The following is a 21,328-nucleotide window of genomic DNA, read 5'->3' on the forward strand; positions in this document are numbered from 1 at the left end:
TAATATCACATAGCATGTCATATCAGTTTAATAACTGTTAATTACACGAATATCACATAACATGTCATATCAGGTTAATAACTTAAAGTGTAACTTACCCCCAAAACACTTTTTTTCAGCTTTTAACCAATATATATGACTTTGTATAAATGTGTAAATCTTTGTGTAAATATCGGCGCGGCCTGGGGTCCTTCAGGCTAGAGCGAGGTGCTCGGTGCAGCGCACAGGCCCTCTTGAGGCATCCTCTCTGCCTCTGGATGGCTTTGCCCCGGGAGGGCCTGGTGAGACGAAGGAGGTGAGCGGCCCTAAGACAACCCACAGCGCCTTAGAGCCTCCATGCACCGAAGGGTACTGTACTGTAGCACTAGCTCTATTGCAGCGGATTGGGCGTGATCGGCCCTTCCGCGGGCAACGTTGCAGACAGAGTAGGAAGGCTGATCCGTGTGCGGCTGCTTCTGGGATGCGGGTCGGGGTCTTAATCGGCCTCGGCTGGGTCTACTGGGCGTATGGGATGATGTTGAACAGACCCGAAACACCTTACGACCCCCGTTAACATCACTAATGACGCGTCCCAGGGCATGCTGAAGTATGTATATTTGTAACAATATATATGACTTTGGGGGTGGTGTGTGAAGAATTCTGGTCAATATTTCCACATTTGAGGCCAAACTGTTACCATTGTACCATTTGTATTATTTTCAGCTGCATAAGTGCCCTCTATGGGTTGAACACTGCTTTTTTTTGCCCTCAAATGAATGGGAGATTTGATACGTTGTGACGTCACGATGAACCAAAGACTATGGGATTTCAAGATAGTTACTCCCCTACTCCCCCTGTACCCTTTCCCGGTTCCTCCAAGCCTTTTCCCATGATGTCACAAGCATTTTCCTACCAATATGGCGCTACAATACACACAGCTCATTGGCTGTTTGTGTCACTTGACCTGTTAATCACCGGTTAATTGATTACAATCGCCTGCTATTTTCCTACCAACTCCTATGTAACACAATTCAATCATGAGAGGCCAGTTGGTAGGATTTAACAAACTTTATTTAGCAATCGGCATGCATGGCAAATACTTTGGCGCATGACTCCATTAGCCAGTGGCGCTGCTCTTGAGGCAAGAGGAGGGCATCTGCATAGGCCATTAGCCAGTGGCGCTGCTCTTGAGGCAAGAGGAGGGCATCTGCATAGGCTAGGAGATCCCCCCCCCGTGGGGGATCAGGAGTCACGACTCGTTGGTGGCGGACTGGGGAGGTGGGTGGGGCAAAACAACGCTTCGGAGGACGGCTTCAGGGGAGATGGACTGCCGTGAAGCTAGCTGCTGCTATGATCGGCCAGAGAGAGAGAGGTGACGTAGAACCCTTGCTATATATATGAGAATTAACTGACGTCATATCTGACGTCATTACAGACGTCATACTAGGACTTTGACTGACCACGTCATACTAGAACTTGACTGACGTCAGGGGGTGATCGGATTAGATTATGCACGAATGGCCTTCTGCTTGAAATATGGTCTAGAGACCTCACTTCAATCATGAGAGGCCAGTTGGTAGGATTTAACAAACTTTATTTAGCAATCGGCATGCATGGCAAATACTTTGGCGCATGACTCCATTAGCCAGTGGCGCTGCTCTTGAGGCAAGAGGAGGGCATCTGCATAGGCTAGGAGATCCCCCCCCCGTGGGGGATCAGGAGTCACGACTCGTTGGTGGCGGACTGGGGAGGTGGATGGGGCAAAACAACGCTTCGGAGGACGGCTTCAGGGGAGATGGACTGCCGTGAAGCTAGCTGCTGCTATGATCGGCCAGAGAGAGAGAGGTGAAGTAGAACCCTTGCTATATATATGAGAATTAACTGACGTCATATCTGACGTCATTACAGACGTCATACTAGGACTTTGACTGACCACGTCATACTAGAACTTGACTGACGTCAGGGGGTGATCGGATTAGATTATGCACGAATGGCCTTCTGCTTGAAATATGGTCTAGAGACCTCACTTCAATCATGAGAGGCCAGTTGGTAGGATTTAACAAACTTTATTTAGCAATCGGCATGCATGGCAAATACTTTGGCGCATGACTCCATTAGCCAGTGGCGCTGCTCTTGAGGCAAGAGGAGGGCATCTGCATAGGCTAGGAGATCCCCCAAAAGGAAGATCTGATTACCGGAGGTTAATTGAGATCTGCGGGCACCGGTAGTTGATTGTACTTTTCTGGCCTTCGACCTTTTAGCGACTTACAGCTATTTGCGGCTGGCGCTCCCAACTCGGTCGGGCCTTCGATCTTGGTACATTAGTAATTGATTGTACTTTTCTGGCCTTTGACCTTTTTAACGACTTACAGCTACTTGCGGCTGGCGCTTCCCAACTCGGTCGGGCCTTCGATCTTGATCCCCCTACTTGCGGCTGGCGCTTCCCAACTCGGTCGGGCCTTGCGCGCCGCACGACTTGGCCTTCTGACTGACCCTGACTCTCTCTCTCGACTCTCTCTCTCTTCCCCCCAAAAATGATCCGGGAGATTTACTGCGCCTTACTGGGCGCTGTGCTTTTCGGGGAGCCACCACCAACGAGACATTTTGGCACGGAGCCCGGGACACTGTTCGTTGCCATGCTCGCCGATTAAGGAAGGAGGGTTCTTTGGGCCACGGTATGGCCGCCTGCTCCGGGCGGGTGTAGCTGGAGAATGCTGATGAAGACCAGCGGGAGCGTCCGCTTGAGGTGCAGGATGAACCAGGATCTTGTCATGTGGTGACGAGGTGCGATGAGGAACAGGGGAGCCGGGGGGCCAGTCTGAGGCCTGAGCCTGATGTAGCGAGCCATGGGGAGTAGATTGTTTCCAGAAGTTAGGATGACTTAGGGGTTGGTGACTTAGTGACTTAGGGGTAGGTGACCTAGTGACTTACGGCTGGCGCTTCCCAACTTGGCGCTGGACTTGGATGACTTAGGGGTTGGTGACTTAGTGACTTAGGGGTTCCCAACTTGGCCTGGCTGACTTAGTGACTTCCCGACTTGGCGCTGGACTTGGATGACTTAGGGGTTGGTGACTTAGTGACTTAGGGGTTCCCGACTTGGCCTGGGTGACTTAGTGATATCCCGACTTGGCGCTGGACTTGGATGACTTAGGGGTTGGTGACTTAGTGACTTAGGGGTTCCCGACTTGGCCTGGGTGACTTAGTGACTTAGGGGTTCCCGACTTGGCCTGGGTGACTTAGTGACTTGACTTGGCGCTGGACTTGGATGACTTAGGGGTTTGTATGGCGAACCAAATTGTACGACGAGGAGTCCGGAAGAGGAGTCCGGAATCCGAGTCCGGATCCGGATCTTCCGCCTGACTTAGGGGTTGGTGACTTGGTGACTTAGGGGTTCCCAACTTGGCCTGGGTGACTTGACTTGGCGTTGGACTTGGGTGACTTAGGGGTTTGTATGGCGAACCGAATTGTACGATGAGGGGTCCGGAATCCGAATCCGGATCCGGATCTTCCCCCCAGAGGTTGTCGGCTTTTAACATGTATGTTTTTTTTTTTTTTTTTTTTTTTTTTACCCTCTTAGTTGTATTATTACTATTGTTATTGGTGGGCATTTAATGATAGGATGATCGGATCACAGACCAGATAAATTGTCGATCAACTCGCTTTATTTAATCAAAACACAAGGGACACCTACAGTACATGTGGTGTTTTCAAAGCAATGTAAATCAATATTTCTTGTTTGGTGGGGGGCGGGTCCTTTGCGGGCAGCCGGAGCGGGGGTGGGCGTCCCCGCAGGTGCTACATGCGTGCAGGAAATTACATTTGGGATATGTGCACAAGTTTTCATTGAAATATCTGCAAAGGGAGTTGGGGGTATGGGTATGCACCTGGGAGGACCCGCTGGTGTCGGGCGCCCAGGAGGGGGCGGGGGTGGGGGCGTCGCCGGACTGAAAGGCCGCCTTTGGGCAGAATTGTGCAGAGTGCCCCGGTTCGCCGCACGAGTAGCAGGTGTTCGCCGGCCGCCCGCTAACCAACGATGTGAAGATCTGCATGTCCATGATGGACCAGTTAAGCCGCGTATTAGTCTGAGTGATCATCAGGGCGGCTTTAGCGGAAAATGCTTTATGATATTGGTAGAATAGTTTACCGTGGTTGGAGTAGAGGTCCCCTATTAGCGCTAGATATTTGTCTAGCTCATGGCGGCGCTCTGGGTACACGTCGCAAATCACGTCGCGGTAAACGCCAAACGTGTTCAGGAAGTCACATAAGGAAAGGTCTTTGGGCAGGCGGGGGTCGGACGACTTTAAATAGACAGGGGCATCTGGGTCACCCGTAACCTTCCTTTTACACTCGGGGGATGGCAGGAGTATGCTAACTAAATTAATGTCTCTGCCCTGCAAAATCTGGGACCTCAGCCTGGGAGAAACATTGGCACAGGGAGAAACAAAAGGCATACCAAATGGGATGGCGGGCGTGGCGGACGCCAGGGTGTTCATCTGGGCGGGTTGGGTGGTGGTGGGGAGCACGTCGGCTTGCTGCAAGGGCGGGGGCAGGATCGGCTGCTGCGCCAGCTGGGCTGCGGCGAACGTGGGGGGAATGGGGGGGGGGTTTCCAGGGCCCTCAGACGAGCCTCTACTGATCTGCTAGCATCTAGCAGGGACAGCAGAATGGCTCTTGACGACCCCTGTCGGCTCGGCGGAGCTACGAATGGGGCCGTTTCCGCTTCCGGGGCGGCGGCCTGGAGGTCAGTGCGACCAGGAAGGACATGGCGTCTCGCGGCGGCCCCGCGGCCTGCATTTCCCCGGCGACTCCCAGCTCTCGGGGCAGCTGCCTCTACTGGTCTTCGTCCGCGGCCTCTCGCACGTCCGCGCCGAGCGGCCTCCCCCTCCGGCACGCTCGCACGCGCTCTTGGGCGTCCACGCGCGCGCGGCGCTTCGTCTTCTGCTTTCCTCCCACGGGCCGTCGCAGTGGCGCGCCCCGTGCCACGGGAACGCGCGCCGGGCCTTTTCATCGTGGCTACGTTGGCAGCCTGTGGTCCGGCCGCTTCGCCAACGTCTTCGTCAGGCGTCTCGGAAGGCAAGTACGTGCCGTGGCCGATCCGGAACAGGGTATCGATGACTAAGCTGTCGTCGCTGTCCATGGACTGCTCTGGCTCGGAACTCGACATACCAGGAGTGGAGTGGCCGTGGGGAGCGTTGAGAGATCTGCGGGGAATATCCACGGGTAGAGAAAGCTTGAGGGTGCTGATTCGGTCTTCAGATATGGTGCAAAACAACGCTTCGGAGGACGGCTTCAGGGGAGATGGACTGCCATGAAGCTAGCTGCTGCTATGATCGGCCAGAGAGAGAGAGGTGACGTAGAACCCTTGCTATATATATGAGAATTAACTGACGTCATATCTGACGTCATTACAGACGTCATACTAAGACTTTGACTGACCACGTCATACTAGAACTTGACTGACGTCAGGGGGTGATCGGATTAGATTATGCACGAATGGCCTTCTGCTTGAAATATGGTCTAGAGACCTCACTACTATCAATAAACGCCACTATAATCATAAGAGGAAGGAAATGGCATTGTGTTGCTGTAAATCATTCCCAACCTTTTTCATACTAAGGAGCCCTAATTTAGTTCACATTGTGGCAATGGACCCCCATATGATGAGATTTGGTCTCTCAGATGCAAATCTGATTTTATTTTTTATGTAGCCTAGATATGATTTTGTCCAGAATTCCGTATATATTAGGTTGAGAGATAACAGAGAATCCTGGAATCCTCTCAAGGACCACTGGTGGTCCCCTGGCCCCACATTGAGAACTACTCAACCACTTGATTGTGCCGAGAGAGAGAGAGAGGAGGAGGGAGGGAGGGGTGAGAATGTGTGTTTGCACATTTTCATCCCCGCCGTCATATATAACGCTATACTACGACGTGACAACGTGACAATGCTGCTCTAAACATATCGGCTACTATAATATATTTCCCTCTCATACTGAGATTAGATCGGTATTAAGTTTGGACAGACTGGAATGGATTGAGCAGCCAGGGTATGAGGAGGAGGAGGAGGGAGCTCTGCAGCTCTGCCCTGCGCTCGAGAGGAAAAATCAGAGGTGCACTACAACTTTTTGACAAGAATCACGAAAAAGGGAGAAACGAAAATTAAAAAGGGACTTCATAGCGGTCTATATGGCAAGTTGGACAAGGGAATAACGTGGAGAAATCTCGCATTGTGATTACATGAGCGTGTTGAGAGCGGGGGGGGGGTTTGTCCTATTGTGCTGTGCTGTGGTAAGCAGGCTCGCATCACTAGGCTATTTTAACGATACTTACACACACATGGGGAGTCAATGGAGTCAATTTCTAGTTCGCCACTGAATGGCCAAATTGATATCACTTTCAACCATTTTGAGCAACGCTGTTTCCATACAGGCCACCAGCGTTGGCTAGTTGTTGATACTTATAAAGATTTTGGAGCTCTCAAATAACTTATTTTCGAGGCGGTGAGCAAACTGTCATGGCGTCGATTTCCGGAAAAAAATTCCTGAGCTGAGCACAGCCAAAGAGTAGTAGTGAGACAAGAGGAGACATCATTTCTTGGTTTTTGCCATAGGTTTTTTCAAATCAAGCAGCATGCCGTTTTGTTACATATCTGGGGGGTAAGTCCCCCTATAATTACAGTGATATCACATAACATGTCATATCAGGTTAATAACTGTTAATTACAGTAATATCACATAGCATGTCATATCAGGTTAATAACTTAATTACAGTAATATCACTTAACATGTAATATCAGGTTAACTCATTCATGGCCAAAGACGTCTTTAACGTCTTATCAGGAATGTGCCTCCACGCCAAAGACGTGTTTGACGTGTTTTTGTTTTTATTAGTGCAGCGCGTAGTTCAAAGACTTCCCCAGCCTGTGACATGGTATCAGGTCCCTGGCCTCAAAGTCAGGCCGACAACACGTGAACAAACAACTACCGCAGCTGTTGTTTTGAAATTGAGCAGGAGGAAAGAACAGAAAACGGAGAAACGCTTCCTTGTGCAGAGAGGAGAAACGCCATTGAAACGCCCCTCGGCGCGCTGCACGAGCTGGTCACCTTGCTGCAGGGCAGAGCGAACATGGATGAGTTGTTCGCGGTAGTCAAACCCGTGACCAACATGATCGATCCTGGTCCCTGGACCCCGTTCCTGTGTGCCAGCCCGAAAGAGACGAGACGGAGTCACACGCAGCGGGTCGGTCATGGAGGGGCGAAGCAGAAGGAGTCCAGGCAGTGAGAGGGAATGATAAATCCAACGGGAGAAAGTAATCCAGAGATGTGTTGATCAGCGGAGGAATGAGGAAATGATCGATAATCCAGAGGGTGGTGAGGACGTGTTGAATAGCCGAGGGGAAAACGGGAACGATCAAACAGCAGGGAGGATAGGACAGGGAGACATGGACGAGGACGGGTGGACCAGAACAAAACAAAATAAACACACGAACAGCTAACAATAACGAAAAGTAAGGACGCGGACAGAAGCGGCAGTCACAGCAGCAGACGCCAGCAGTACTCAGACCCGGAAACAACGTAACGAAGATAAAAGGGGGATCGTGTGTGTGTGTGTGTGTGTGTGTGTGTGTGTCTGTCTGTCTGTCTGTCTGTCTGTGTGTCTGTCTGTCTGTCTGTCTGTATGTGTGTCTGTCTGCACACTCACTCACACTGAGTAAACTGTATTGTTGAATGTAAAAAATGCACTTCATGTATATATATATATATATATCTTTTTTTTTTGTCATTTGTGTCATAACGAATAATATTTACATGTCTGATGTCAATACAGTTCAAAATAAAAGAATTGAGAGCGAGTTCTGCCTGAGATTGTGTCCTTTACAAAAATGGCCTTTTCTCCTGTTTCTCTTCTCAGAGAGACCTTTTTGGTGAAAACAGGGTGTATATAAATGGCTATAAGTAGAGTACAGAACATGCTAAAAGCTATGAAAATCTTTGGCCTGAGCTAAATATTGGCAGTCCTAAACTGGCCATGAATGAGTTAACACATTCACTGCCAACGACGTGTTAACACGTTTTCAATATCCAGCTGTTGACGCCAACGATCGATTTTTTTTTTTTGACGGTGGATCGTTGATCTGGCCCTTTTGCATCTCCTATTATAGTGTTAGAGCCGCCGGGCGTGTGCAATCCATTCCGCCGACCCACTGAGTGGAGACGGTGCTCAGACTATTGAGAGCCAAGCAAGCCAAGACAGCAGCATGGAAGCCATTATCATGAAAATGGATGGGGCGAAAACGCTTTCGCTTTCGCCTGGGTCCTGGCTGTGGGGGATTGCAAACTTGCATGGTGGATTGCGGATGGAGCACACTTTGAGGCACGCAGCGTAAATATGACCAGAGTCGCAGGGGCTTCATCGGAGCTCTCGGCCAGGGCTCCGGGAGGCGGGCGAGTCCAGCCGGGCTTCCTCGGGGAGCGGCCAGGCACAGCCGCACAGCGGCAGCGGGGCAGTGAGACTGTGACAAGCTTGTGGTGCAGCAGGCCATTTTGCCTTGCAAAATAGCACCAAATTGGAAACAGCCATAAAAGGCTTTTAGAATGGGATTTTCAACCCATTCTTTTTTGTTTCTTTTCGCTCTAATTTAGAGTAATTTAATTTCTATTCAGAAATTTATTTGAGAGGTCGAGAGTATGAGAAAGTGCATTTGCACAGGTAGGAAAGTGCTTGTGACATGGCGCTGCAGCCAAGAAGAACGCCCACGGAGGGAGGAGTTGAGCAGAGGGGAGTTTCCTGCTGTTATGGAGGAAATTACTGTTCAAAACTATTGTTTAGGTCTTACTGATGCCAAAAATGAATGGTTAAAGTGACTGTTCTATCGAATTTCACAAAAAGCCGTTTATCTCTGAATAATTTTTCTCACGCTGAAACCATGCTGTATTCAACTGCTAATGCTTACATAACTACTAACTCTACAAACTAACTCTTTTAGACAGAGAAAGCACACATTCTATTAGTTATTTTTAGATGATTGGTGTTCACGAAGTATTAACAGAAAAGAATCCTCGGCTGTTGTAAAATGAGCCTAGAATCCTCAAAAAAAAACCTGGCAGAACCTACCGACAGCATTGAAAAAAGGCTGGCAGTCAATGTGTTAATAACTTAATTACAGTAATATCACTTAACATGTCATATCAGGTTAATAACTTAATTACAGTAATATCACATAAGATTTTTATATCAGGTTAATAACTTAATTACAGTAATATCACATAACATGTTATATCAGGTTAATAACTTAATTACAGTAATATCACTTGACATTTCATATCAGGTTAATTGCTAATTATAGTAATATCACATAACATGTCATATCAGGTTAATAACTTAATTAGAGTAATATCACATAGCATGTCATATCAGGTTAATAACTGTTAATTACAGTAATATCACATAACATGTCATATCATGTTAATAACTGTTAATTACAGTAATATCACATAGCATGTCATATCAGATTAATAACTTAATTACAGTAATATCACTTAACATGTCATATCAGGTTAATAACTTAGAGTAATATCACAACATGTTATATCAGGTCAATAACTTAATTACAGTAATATAACATAACATGTTATATCAGGTTAATAACTTAATTACAGTAATATCACTTGACATTTCATATCAGGTTAATTATAGTAATATCACATAACATGTCATATCAGGTTAATAACTGTTAATTACAGTAATATCACAACATTTTATATCAAGTTAATAACTGGTAATTATAGTAATATCACATAGCATGTCATATCAGGTTAATAACTTAATTACAGTAATATCACATAGCATGTCATATCAGGTTAATAACACACACACAAAAATCAGGTTAATAACACACACGACAATCCTCATATTGATGACACTGTATTTAAAGGTTTTTTGGCTTCATCTTAGGACATTCATACATGCTACAGTAACATCTGATATTGCAAGCAAACACACACACACACACACACACACACAAATTCACTAAGCGCACGGTAGCTTAAGTTGGGGATGGTTGGTCTGGGTCCCCTGTAGGTTTGCTCTGCTACAGCTCTTAGGCCATAGGGAGGATGAACCGGTGGGTGACCAGACTGGTAGCAACTTGTAGACTGTTGAGGTAAGACAGCTGCTGGATATCTAGGAGTCCTGGGAGGTGGTGGCTGCACGGTGGTTGGTGTAGGTAGCCTGTAGGTTTGCTCAGGTACAGCTGCTATGCCATACGGAGGCTGAACGGGTCGGTGCCCAGACTGGTACCAACTTGTAGACTGTTGAGGTAAGAATGTTGCTGGATAGCTAGGAGCCGTGGGAGGTCGTGGCTGCAAGGTAGGGACGCCAAAACAGTGTGGTTGCGGTGGTCTGGTAAGTCAGACGGTACTCCCTATCAGACTCATGGAAACACATGTGTGGAGGCTCCTGCTGCCTGGAATTATTCATCAAGGTTGGTTGTCTCTGCTGCCCATCATCTTCCTCCTCACTATCATAAATCACTGCTGTTCTTTTCCTCTTGGTAGTGATAATCGAGGTGTCCGACTCCATTGATCCATCCAATTCAGCAACATGGGAGATGTTCCTACTTTGCTCAAGCTCTTCTTTATCTCTTTTCTCACAGAAGGAGTTATCCACATTAAAATTAACTCTTGGTTTCTTCTCACTTGACCACTCGCTGTTGTGTTGAACCAGTTGTCTGAGCCATGCTGGTTCTGTGTTCGATGCCATGCTCTCAGTCAGGTGCGTTTGCATCTGCGACTGGGCCTTCATCAATGCCTGAGCCTTCTGGACCCTCCCCTCGTTGTAGTGGTGTGCTTCTTGGTCCACGGTGGCCTCGTCATGGTCGTTGAGAGAGAACATGAGGTCGTGATCAGAGATGCCAAACATATTCATGTCATGGAGGTAGGCGATGTGTTCATCCAACTTAGGATCTGTCCTCCTGTGTCTGGAGTGCAGGGATTGGAGCTGCATCTGCGTGGAAGAGGATCTTGTATCCTGCAGCGTGAAGAGCTCCCTCAGCTCCTGCTGGCTGAAGTAGCGGAATGGATTCTTCATGTCCCCAGTGGCCTGTCTGACCAGGGAATCTTTAAAGATTTGCCGTCTGTAGATCTTCTCCTCCACCGTCCCACAGGTGATCAGCCTGTAGATCACCACGTTTTCAGTCTGGCCGATACGGTATGCTCTGTCAACAGCCTGAGCATCTGTGGCTGGGTTCCATCTGGGGTCGAAGATCACAACTCTGGTTGCTGCCGTCAAATTGATTCCAACTCCACCTACCTGGGTGGTCAGGAGGAAGACGGAGTGCTGCTGCTCTGTCTGGAACTTCGAGATGAGCATCTCTCTCTCGGCAAGCTGAGTTATCGTACCGTCCAGTCTCAATATTTTGAAGCCTCTATTTTCCAGGACTTGTTGAATGATTCTAAGAACCTTTCTGGAACGAGAAAAGGCGAGTGTGCGGTGACCTTCCTGTTTGAGCCTCTCGAGAAGCGCCATCAGAAACACAAGCTTTCCGGACTCGGATATTAATTCTTCTGATATTAATTTTCCGTCGGTTGTTTCGGTGTCATTTGCACTCTTCAGGCCTAACTGAGCCCTAGCCTGCTGAGTGAGCAGTGTTGGGTGGTCACACAACTTCTTCAGGATGTCCAGTTCAGCGAGAGGCGACGCCGTAGTCATCAGCGCCTGCTTGACATGGTCCGTTGAAAGAAACTGCCTGTATATATCTTCCTGCAGCTTGCTCAGGTATGTCCAAACGATTAGGTCGTTCTTCCTCGTCAGTGTTGGCATGACCGCCCCAACTTCTTTGGGATGATTCGGGACTTTGCCATCCTTGTCTATGTGTTGTTCTTTCAACTGTGTGCTCTTCATCTTCTGCACCTCAGATTTTGTCCTGCGGAGGAAGCAGGGCTTTATAATGGCCATCAGGTTCTCAGACATCTTGAACCCTAGAGCCTTCTCTCGAGGATCTGCGTCCTTCTCTCTGGCACGTGTGATGGGGTTCTCATACTCCACTTTAAACGTTTTAGAGGTGCCGAGGAGCGTGCCTTGGCAAGCAAAGTCAAAGAGAGCCCACATTTCTCTCAGTTTGTTCATGACTGGAGTGCCTGTTAGAAGAACACGGTTTCTGGCGGGTATGCCGTCGGCACTTTTGGCTGTTTTTGTGGAGCTGGTTTTTATTTTGTGTGCTTCATCCAGGATCATGTAGTCCCATTTGAACTTTTGGCCACAGTGGAATGCCAGGCGCCGCCAGTTGTTGATAAGCATTGGGTACGTGGTGATGATCACGCCACCCAGGCTCTGAATTTCCTTCAAATTCTTGTTCCGCTCCGCCTTGCATATGCCGTGAAACTCCTTGACCCTCATGCCAGGAGCCCACTTGGCAAACTCTTTGGTCCAGTTTATGATGATTGTTGTTGGCATGACAAGCAGCGTGTGTTTCACCAGTTGAACACGGTACATGCCGGAAAGGAAGCAGATGACCTGGATGGTCTTCCCGAGGCCCATGTCATCTGCCAGAATCCCTCCCTTATGGCCGTCTCTGTACAGACTGTACAAGAAGGCTACTCCAGCTCTCTGGTGCTCATACAGATTGTCATGTAATTCTCTGAAAAGCATTAAGCCGCTGTTGTTGATGTTGACAAACTCTTCATCCTTACTCTCTGAGCCTTGCTGTGCCATAACCATTTTATTTTTCTCACTTGCATTAATGCCATCTGACTCCTCAGGTGTTTCGCTAGCATGAGCTAATTTCCTGCGCTTGGCTTCAGGATTGGAGAGTAGAGAACCTTTCCTTTTTGGCATTGTTGGAGTTTGTTCTTTGTGCAGAGTCCAGAGACCTTATGGTCGTCCTGAGGGAAGAGCTCTGTTAAATACCAATTCCATCATCTACTGGCCTTATTATCAGTGATCATCAGTGATGATGTCATCAGTGATGTCACTTGAGCAGTTGTGATGTCATCAGTAATGCCACTCAATAAATTACTGTCAATAATAACATCACTGATGTCATAAATCACTGATGATGATGATGTCAAAATGTCAACACTGACATCGGTGATGCTGTCACAGTGTCCAATTAACTGATGTCAATGACCGGGGCAACTCAAGATCTCGACATTACCAATTCTATACATGAGTGTCAGTGATGTCACCAGTGATGTCACACACACCCTCACACACACCGCTCACACCGGAGTTGCCTGTGTGACATGTCAGTCTTGACATTGTGACATCATTGGTGCACAATTGCTCAACTGAGCATGCTCAGCCTGAGTGAGCTCACTGATGATGTCATAATGTAATGCACTGATGATGTCACACTTGACATTGTGATATCACCAGTCATAAGTGCACACTGCACATGAGCGATTGTGTGTCTTCCTTCTGTGGTGTTTTATGGCAGTTGGCATCCTTTATGTTGCATCCAGGTCACTGACATGTCGTTCTAGACTGCTTGACCAGAGCCCTGTACCACGAAGCTCGATTAGTGGTTTAGCGAGGTAACTTCAGGTTTAACCCTGGTTTGGCCGTGCTACAAAGCTAGTTAACTTCTTACCGACATATATTTCCATAGCAACTTATGCTTCACACTTAACCTGGTCTGCAGCAGGTTAACACGTTGAGTGCCATGGACGAGATATCTCGTCTTACATAATCCAACCGTTGAGTGCCAAAGACGAGATATCTCGTCTTACATAAACATTTTTTTTTTTTGACGGTGGGACATCAATCAACCCCTTTTACGTCTTCTATATCAATATTGGAGGAAGAGAATGTGTATAATCTATTTTACCGACCACTAAGTGGCGACAGTTCTCTCCAGACAGAGAGAAAGCCAGTCCGCGGGAGAAAGCCATTCTAATTTTCAAGGAAATAGCTGGGCGAAAACTCTTTCGATTTCACACACACACACGCGCGCGCGCGCACACACACACACACACTCGAGTACCTTTGCGAATAAATAAGACCAGAATCGCAAAAGCTTCTTCAAAGCTCTCAGCCGACACCTCAAGAAACGAACGAGCCCGTTTCCAGACTCGCCCGAGAGCCGCCAGCAGCAGCAGCCCAGAGGAGCAGCAGCAGAGCGGAGTAGGCTGCCTCAAGATTGGAAGAAGGGGATCGCGAAGGAATTTCTCTCCCGTGTCTAACCCCCCCCCCCCCCTCGCCTCTCCTCTCCTCTTCCCCGCTCCTGCGATTCCCTTCTATTTTTTTGGGATCTGTGAGGCAACAGAAACTCGCCTGTGACAAAACACTGCAAAGCCACACCTCCGTGGGAGGAGTTTATAGACACACACACACACACACACACACACACACACACACAGACACACACACACACACACACACAAAACAGTATACAGACTTGCCCAAGGGCACCCATAATCACAGGCACGTGAGGTGGTTCTAAAAATCCATTTATCTCAAAACTATCTGAAAATCTCTGAAACCATGCTGTACTCAACGGCTAATATCTACATAACTACTAACTCTACAAACTAACTCTTTTAGACAGAGAAAGCACACATTCTATTAGTTCTTTTTAGATGATTGGTGTTCACGAAGTCTTAACAGAAAAGAATCCTCGGCTCTTGTAAAATGAGCCAGAATCCTCAAAAAAAAACCTGGCACAACTTACCTACAGCATTGAAAAAACGGCTGGCACTCAATGTGTTAAGTTGCAAGGATAAGATTAGACCTTAAATACACCGCCCACGAACCAATCGAATCAGCAGTTTGGAAAAATGGCCAACCCCTTTCTGGACGAGTTTCCCATCGAGGAAGGAGCACAAATTGTAATGTTGAATTAATCAAGGACTAAAGCCTTGCACTTGTTGCAGGCTACATTTTAATTAAGCCCTACTTACCACTTTGGAATATGTTTTTATATATTCATTTTTGTGCTCTCAAGTAGCCTAGATACGTTGTTTGACCCCGCTGATCGATTGCAGCTGAATAGTGAGTGGAGAAATATCACTAAACCGGCATAAAAAGGTTACATAAACGTCTCCAAATCGCATGGTGCCGTGTGCGCAACGGAGCTGAGACTGACGTTGGGTTGGAATTGAAATGGTCATACATGCTAGAATAGCCTACTACATCTAAGCAATTTAATATGGGATCACCTGCACACAGGCGATCCCATATTAATGGCTCGCGCTGCTATCGCGCTGCCTCGGAGGAGAGAAAACTATCCGAAGCTTTCTTTGTTGGAGTCCAAGTATGTTTTACAAGAAAGTGCTCATCATTGTCGACGATAACGTTATCTGACCTGGCTAACAGTGGATACTCGCTTGCTTGCTGTGTACCGGCTCAAAGTAGTAGGCTACGTTATTTATTTTACCCCTTCACTGTCCGCTCCAAAAACAACTCTTTTATTTTGCGCCGTGACCGCCGGAAGTGTTAGAAGGACCCGGAAGAATTTGGTCCACTGTAAGGTCTGAACATAAGGTGAATAGGTGACTACACTGCTGTACAGTGGGTGACTACACTTTTACACTTGATGGATTCGCACCAGGTCAACTATGAGCAAATGAGCATAGAAGAGGCTGCACTGCTGAGAATTAAAAAAAAATAGTTATAGGGCATCTAGTGAGCACTAGGGCCAGATTCCAGGTCTCTGTGATGTACCAACCCAATTGCATCACGGCAGAAAAACAGGGAAGGGTGATGGTGATGATGTCCCAATGCCCTAAAATGGCCTGCGAAGGCCTACAAACAAAATATCGCTGTAGTACCCGCCGTCCCGCCGTGGGCAGATTTTTTTTATTTGTTTTCCTAGAGCATCTAGTACAACCAATATGTAGCCTTGGGCCAGATTTCAAGATTTAACAACTCTGCGATTTAACAACTCACGGGAATTTGCATGCAGAAGAGGAATAATAATAAAAATATAGCCACAAGTGGCAATACCAGGGGTTCAAGCCTATTGCCCCCGAAGGGGCTTGAACATCTGTCATATCTGTCATTATGCCAAATTTCAGGGATTGGCCCAGTGGTATGGATGGTTAGTATGTTAAGACATTAGTGGTATGGATGGTTAGTAAGTTAAGACATTAGCCTATGTCGTTAAAAAATTTCAACTGCAGGACAGCCGAGCCATTACATACGTTGTCTCTTAAACACTTCAAAACAACACTTCATGTAGGATATGTCATACAGTACTTCGTAGGCACACCCCCTCCATATTGAAGGGATCAGAAGTTGCACTGATTCCAGCTGAATTGGACAAGACCTAATCTTATTCTTAAGCAGGAGCTCCCTGCATACGGGGTCTGTGCCCCTTTCAACGGTACACTGAGCAGCTTTCCTCTGTGTCCAGACGGATTACTGGCACTGTGCAGCTTTCCTCTGCGTCCAGATGGATTACTGGCACTGTGCAGCTTTCCTCTGTGTCCAGATGGATTACTGGCACTGTGCAGCTTTCCTCTGTGTCCAGATGGATTACTGGCACTGAGCAGCTTTCCTCTGTGTCCAGACGGATTACTGGCACTGTGCAGCTTTCCTCTGTGTCCAGATGGATTACTGGCACTGTGCAGCTTTCCTCTGTGTCCAGATGGATTACTGGCACTGTACAGCTTTCCTCTGTGTCCAGATGGATTACTGGCACTGTACAGCTTTCCTCTGCGTCCAGACGGATTACTGGCACTGTACAGCTTTCCTCTGTGTCCAGACGGATTACTGGCACTGTACAGCTTTCCTCTGTGTCCAGATGGATTACTGGCACTGTACAGCTTTCCTCTGTGTCCAGATGGATTACTGGCACTGTACAGCTTTCCTCTGTGTCCAGATGGATTACTGGCACTGTACAGCTTTCCTCTGTGTCCAGATGGATTACTGGCACTGTGCAGCTTTCCTCTGTGTCCAGACGGATTACTGGCACTGTGCAGCTTTCCTCTGTGTCCAGACGGATTACTGGCACTGTGCAGCTTTCCTCTGCGTCCAGATGGATTACTGGCACTGTGCAGCTTTCCTCTGTGTCCAGACGGATTACTGGCACTGTGCAGCTTTCCTCTGTGTCCAGACGGATTACTGGCACTGTGCAGCTTTCCTCTGTGTCCAGACGGATTACTGGCACTGTGCAGCTTTCCTCTGTGTCCAGATGGATTACTGGCACTGTGCAGCTTTCCTCTGTGTCCAGACGGATTACTGGCACTGTGCAGCTTTCCTCTGTGTCCACATGGATTACTGGCACTGTGCAGCTTTCCTCTGTGTCCAGATGGATTACTGGCACTGCAGCTTTCCTCTGTGTCCAGATGGATTACTGGCACTGTGCAGCTTTCCTCTGTGTCCAGATGGATTACTGGCACTGTACAGCTTTCCTCTGTGTCCAGATGGATTACTGGCACTGTGCAGCTTTCCTCTGCGTCCACATGGATTACTGGCACTGCAGCTTTCCTCTGTGTCCACAGGGATTACTGGCACTGCAGCTTTCCTCTGTGTCCAGATGGATTACTGGCACTGTGCAGCTTTCCTCTGCGTTCAGATGGATTACTGGCACTGTGCAGCTTTCCTCTGCGTCCAGATGGATTACTGGCACTGTGCAGCTTTCCTCTGCGTTCAGATGGATTACTGGCACTGTGCAGCTTTCCTCTGTGTCCACATGGATTACTGGCACTGTGCAGCTTTCCTCTGTGTCCAGATGGATTACTGGCACTGTGCAGCTTTCCTCTGTGTCCACATGGATTACTGGCACTGTGCAGCTTTCCTCTGCGTCCACATGGATTACTGGCACTGCAGCTTTCCTCTGTGTCCACATGGATTACTGGCACTGCAGCTTTCCTCTGTGTCCAGATGGATTACTGGCACTGTGCAGCTTTCCTCTGCGTTCAGATGGATTACTGGCACTGTGCAGCTTTCCTCTGCGTCCAGATGGATTACTGGCACTGTGCAGCTTTCCTCTGCGTTCAGATGGATTACTGGCACTGTGCAGCTTTCCTCTGTGTCCACATGGATTACTGGCACTGTGCAGCTTTCCTCTGTGTCCAGATGGATTACTGGCACTGTGCAGCTTTCCTCTGTGTCCAGATGGATTACTGGCACTGTACAGCTTTCCTCTGCGTCCACACGGATTACTGGAGCTCACTGTCTGTCTCCAGGCATGCTGCCCCCCCCCCCCCTCTCACCATAGTAATTAGCTCTTATTGTATGTGTAAGTGTAATTCCCTCCCGACACCTTTCTGCTCTATTTTGTCGTCCCGTCGCGAGCGTCCTGGCACGGATGAGAGAAGCGCGCCGGCTGCCAGACGACAGACAGAAGAATCCACTGACTCATGTCTCTCAGCCAGAACGTTGGCGACACGCTGCGAGAGCTGCAGGATTTCCCCAGCCGAGGGCTTTCCCAGAGGTCTCTGTGTGTGTGATTGACAGATGGGTTACAGCAGAGAGAGGGCACAAGAGGAGGAGGAGGAGGAGGAGGAGGAGGAGGAGGAGGAGGAGGAGGAGGAGGAGGAGAGGGAGGAGAAGGGCAGCAGCGCTGGGAGCAGCACACGTGGATCAAAGTGCTTTGCTCTGATGTTAATTACATCTACACCTGCTGATCTGTTTTTGTGTGTCTGTTGACTCAAGATGAATGATGCACCGATTTGAAATGAACGTTTTTTAGCCCATGATGTCACTGTTTAGAATGTCCATCAGTGATCTGAGACGCAGCGTACACACATAGGCGATGTGTGTGTAGTACATCGACTCTGTGTGTAAGAAGTTCTTCTGTTTCCCTACATTCTGTGCCGTGTATGCTGCATCTCCAAACGCCAATTGTGATGTCATCAGTCTACGGCTATGAGTATAAGGCTATTATAGTCTATCTGTCTGTATGTCTGCGCCGAAGTGTCAATTGTGATGTCATCAGTCTAAGCCTAAGGCTATAAGGCTATTAGACTATTATAGTATCTATACTATAATTCCAGGAGTGTCTGTTTGTCAGTATGTCTGGCAAGTCTCTCTGTGTGTCAGTATATCTTTATGTCCTGACATCATCGACACACAAATGCCCGTCGATGATGTCATGTCGACTGATGACATCATTACTGATAACATATCTCACTGATGACATCACACTTGCCTGACTGACATCACTGATGATATCATCACCAAGGACATCACAATGATCACATCACTCGGGCTGAGCATGCTGAGTTGAGCAATTGGTTGCTCGACAAAATCAATATGTCACAATGGACTGGATGGTGTCAGACAAATTCGCAACATAGCTGGGCAGCAGCTATATACGTCACTATGTTGGTTGGTTGGTTGATTGGTTGGTCGGTCGGTCGGTCGGTCTACAAAAAAGATAGTCCTCACTTGAAGTGGATGCGTCGTTCTGGCACGGGTTGAGCACGGGATGTTATGTGAGATGTCTGATGACGCGTCAAATAAGTGAGATAACTGATGACATCATCACTGATGAGGTCAAAATGTCTATGACCATAATCAATGTCTGTCACAAATCACTTATGCATGTTCACACAATGGCTGTGTCAGAGCCATTGTGAGAACATTACAACTCTGACTGGCCGCAGCTATTGTGGATTTTGATGCTTGTTAGACTTGCAGTGCCTATAGTGCAGTGCTGTTGCCCTCATTAGCCCTCTGGGGTAGTCATTTGGATAGGGTGCAGTTCACTCTACCAGTCCTACCAGACTCTGCAGGGAAGAATTATAACATCACTGATGATGTCACAACATCAGTGATGTCATAAATCCTTATCACCGATGATGTCACATCTTAAACTGACGTATCAATTAGGGTTGGCACGATGGACGATGGCATCGACCATCGTGATGGGCTGACCCCCCATCGACCTCTGAGCCTTCTACATCGGATCATCGTAATTCATTATCTGTTCGAATTAAAATTGTGACGTTTTAATAATAAAAGAGGCCAAGTCCACTTACCGTGACGCGCGGGGGACGCGCCGGCGGCATTAAACAAGCGCACCCAGTTCACTTCAGGGAAGCCTCCCCTCCCCCTCCTCCGCACCACTGCTTCTCTGAACAGGGGGCGCTTGTTTAATGTCGCCGGGGCGTCCCCCGCGCGTGTCGGCTGTGTTGTGAAAACTTTTTAAGACAAAGAAACTTCACGTTCTTTCCTGTTTTCAACCCAAAGTGAGCACAAGTCTTCGTGAATTTAACTCGCCTGTTTCCAAAGTGAAAGTTGGAGTCGCTCCATATAGATAGAGCAGCTGCGTTTCTCTAGCCATTTCTCCTAAACTCTCTCATTACATTAGGTTCAAAAGCCCACGCGAATCTAACGTTATATCAGCCAGTAATCCAGTCGGTTTTCTACCAGCTAGTTAAATTCAACACACACACGTTGTTGGTGAGTAACGTTAGTTTTGCGCCGTTCAAATTGCTATAGTGACAGCCACTGCCCACTTTAGTCGCCTGGCTCTGTGCTGTAGCACAGAGCAGAGGCTAATAGCCTATTCAAGCCCGCTGGTATCATGTAGAGCTCAGGCTCAGCTGTCCTGTTAACGTGAACGCATTACAGCAACGCAGCGACTTAATAAATAATTATTTATTCCCCCAACCCCCACCCCAATGACGATGCCATCGTGCAAAACTATGTTTCACTGGAAAACAATCACGATGGGGATTTTGGTGACATCGCACAACCCTAGTATCAATGTCTATGCATTATGTGACATCTTCAGTGATTTATGACTTCACCGATGTTGTCAGTGCATGACATCACATTTGCTCAAGTGACATCACCGTCTGATGTTATTGGTGACAGACACTGATAACATCACAATTGCTCAAGTGACATAACTGATGACATCATCAAGTGTGTGTGTGTGTGTGTGTGTGTGTGTGTGTGTGTGTGTGTGTGTGTGTGTGTGTGTGTGTGTGTGTGTGTGTGTGTGTGTGGCTTGCCTTCGGTACGTAGGCTACTCGTCTCATCTGCAGAATGAAATGTTCAACAGCTTGCTGCCTCATCTGCTGCTCATATTGGGCACATTCTTGTCAAATATTTATTTGATAGTAACACTAAACCAGAAATCACAATATCGCATGTGTTGCTCCATGGTTTGTGTTTTGCGGATTCACTTGTGTTGTTCAGTCAGCCCTCAGCCAGGCTAGAAGCCTGCTGAAGAGGAGAGATTTCCCTTCTCTATTCTGTCCAATAGACGAGTGACTGTTTCTGTGTCTGTACTGTGAAAGCGAACCGGACCAAATTAAAATCGCAACAATGCTGCAACTTCACCCCCCCAAATCGCACCGAGTCCTCCAGCTTATATGTGAAAGCGACCTCAGCCAATTCTAACTAAGGGTGTATTCACACCTATCTCGTTTGGAGCAGTTGTTCCGAAACGGAG

The 21,328-nt window shown here is 47.8% G+C and overlaps 1 protein-coding gene and 1 pseudogene across 2 annotated transcripts in view; both read right to left on the reverse strand.

The window, feature by feature from the left end:
- Positions 1-21,328, reverse strand: part of LOC310780923 (synaptic vesicle glycoprotein 2C-like) — a gene marked incomplete at both ends in the record, with an annotated part of 86,363 nt that overhangs the window by 54,069 nt on the left and 10,966 nt on the right. The gene's annotated exons all lie outside the window — the stretch shown is intronic.
- On the reverse strand, positions 10,318-12,690 carry LOC310781561 (DNA excision repair protein ERCC-6-like pseudogene; annotated as a pseudogene). The gene has a single exon. The product of its transcript is annotated as a DNA excision repair protein ERCC-6-like pseudogene (transcript).

This window comes from Poromitra crassiceps, assembly GCF_964638095.1.
Source record: "Poromitra crassiceps genome assembly, chromosome: 8".
Lineage (NCBI taxonomy): Eukaryota > Metazoa > Chordata > Actinopteri > Beryciformes > Melamphaidae > Poromitra > Poromitra crassiceps.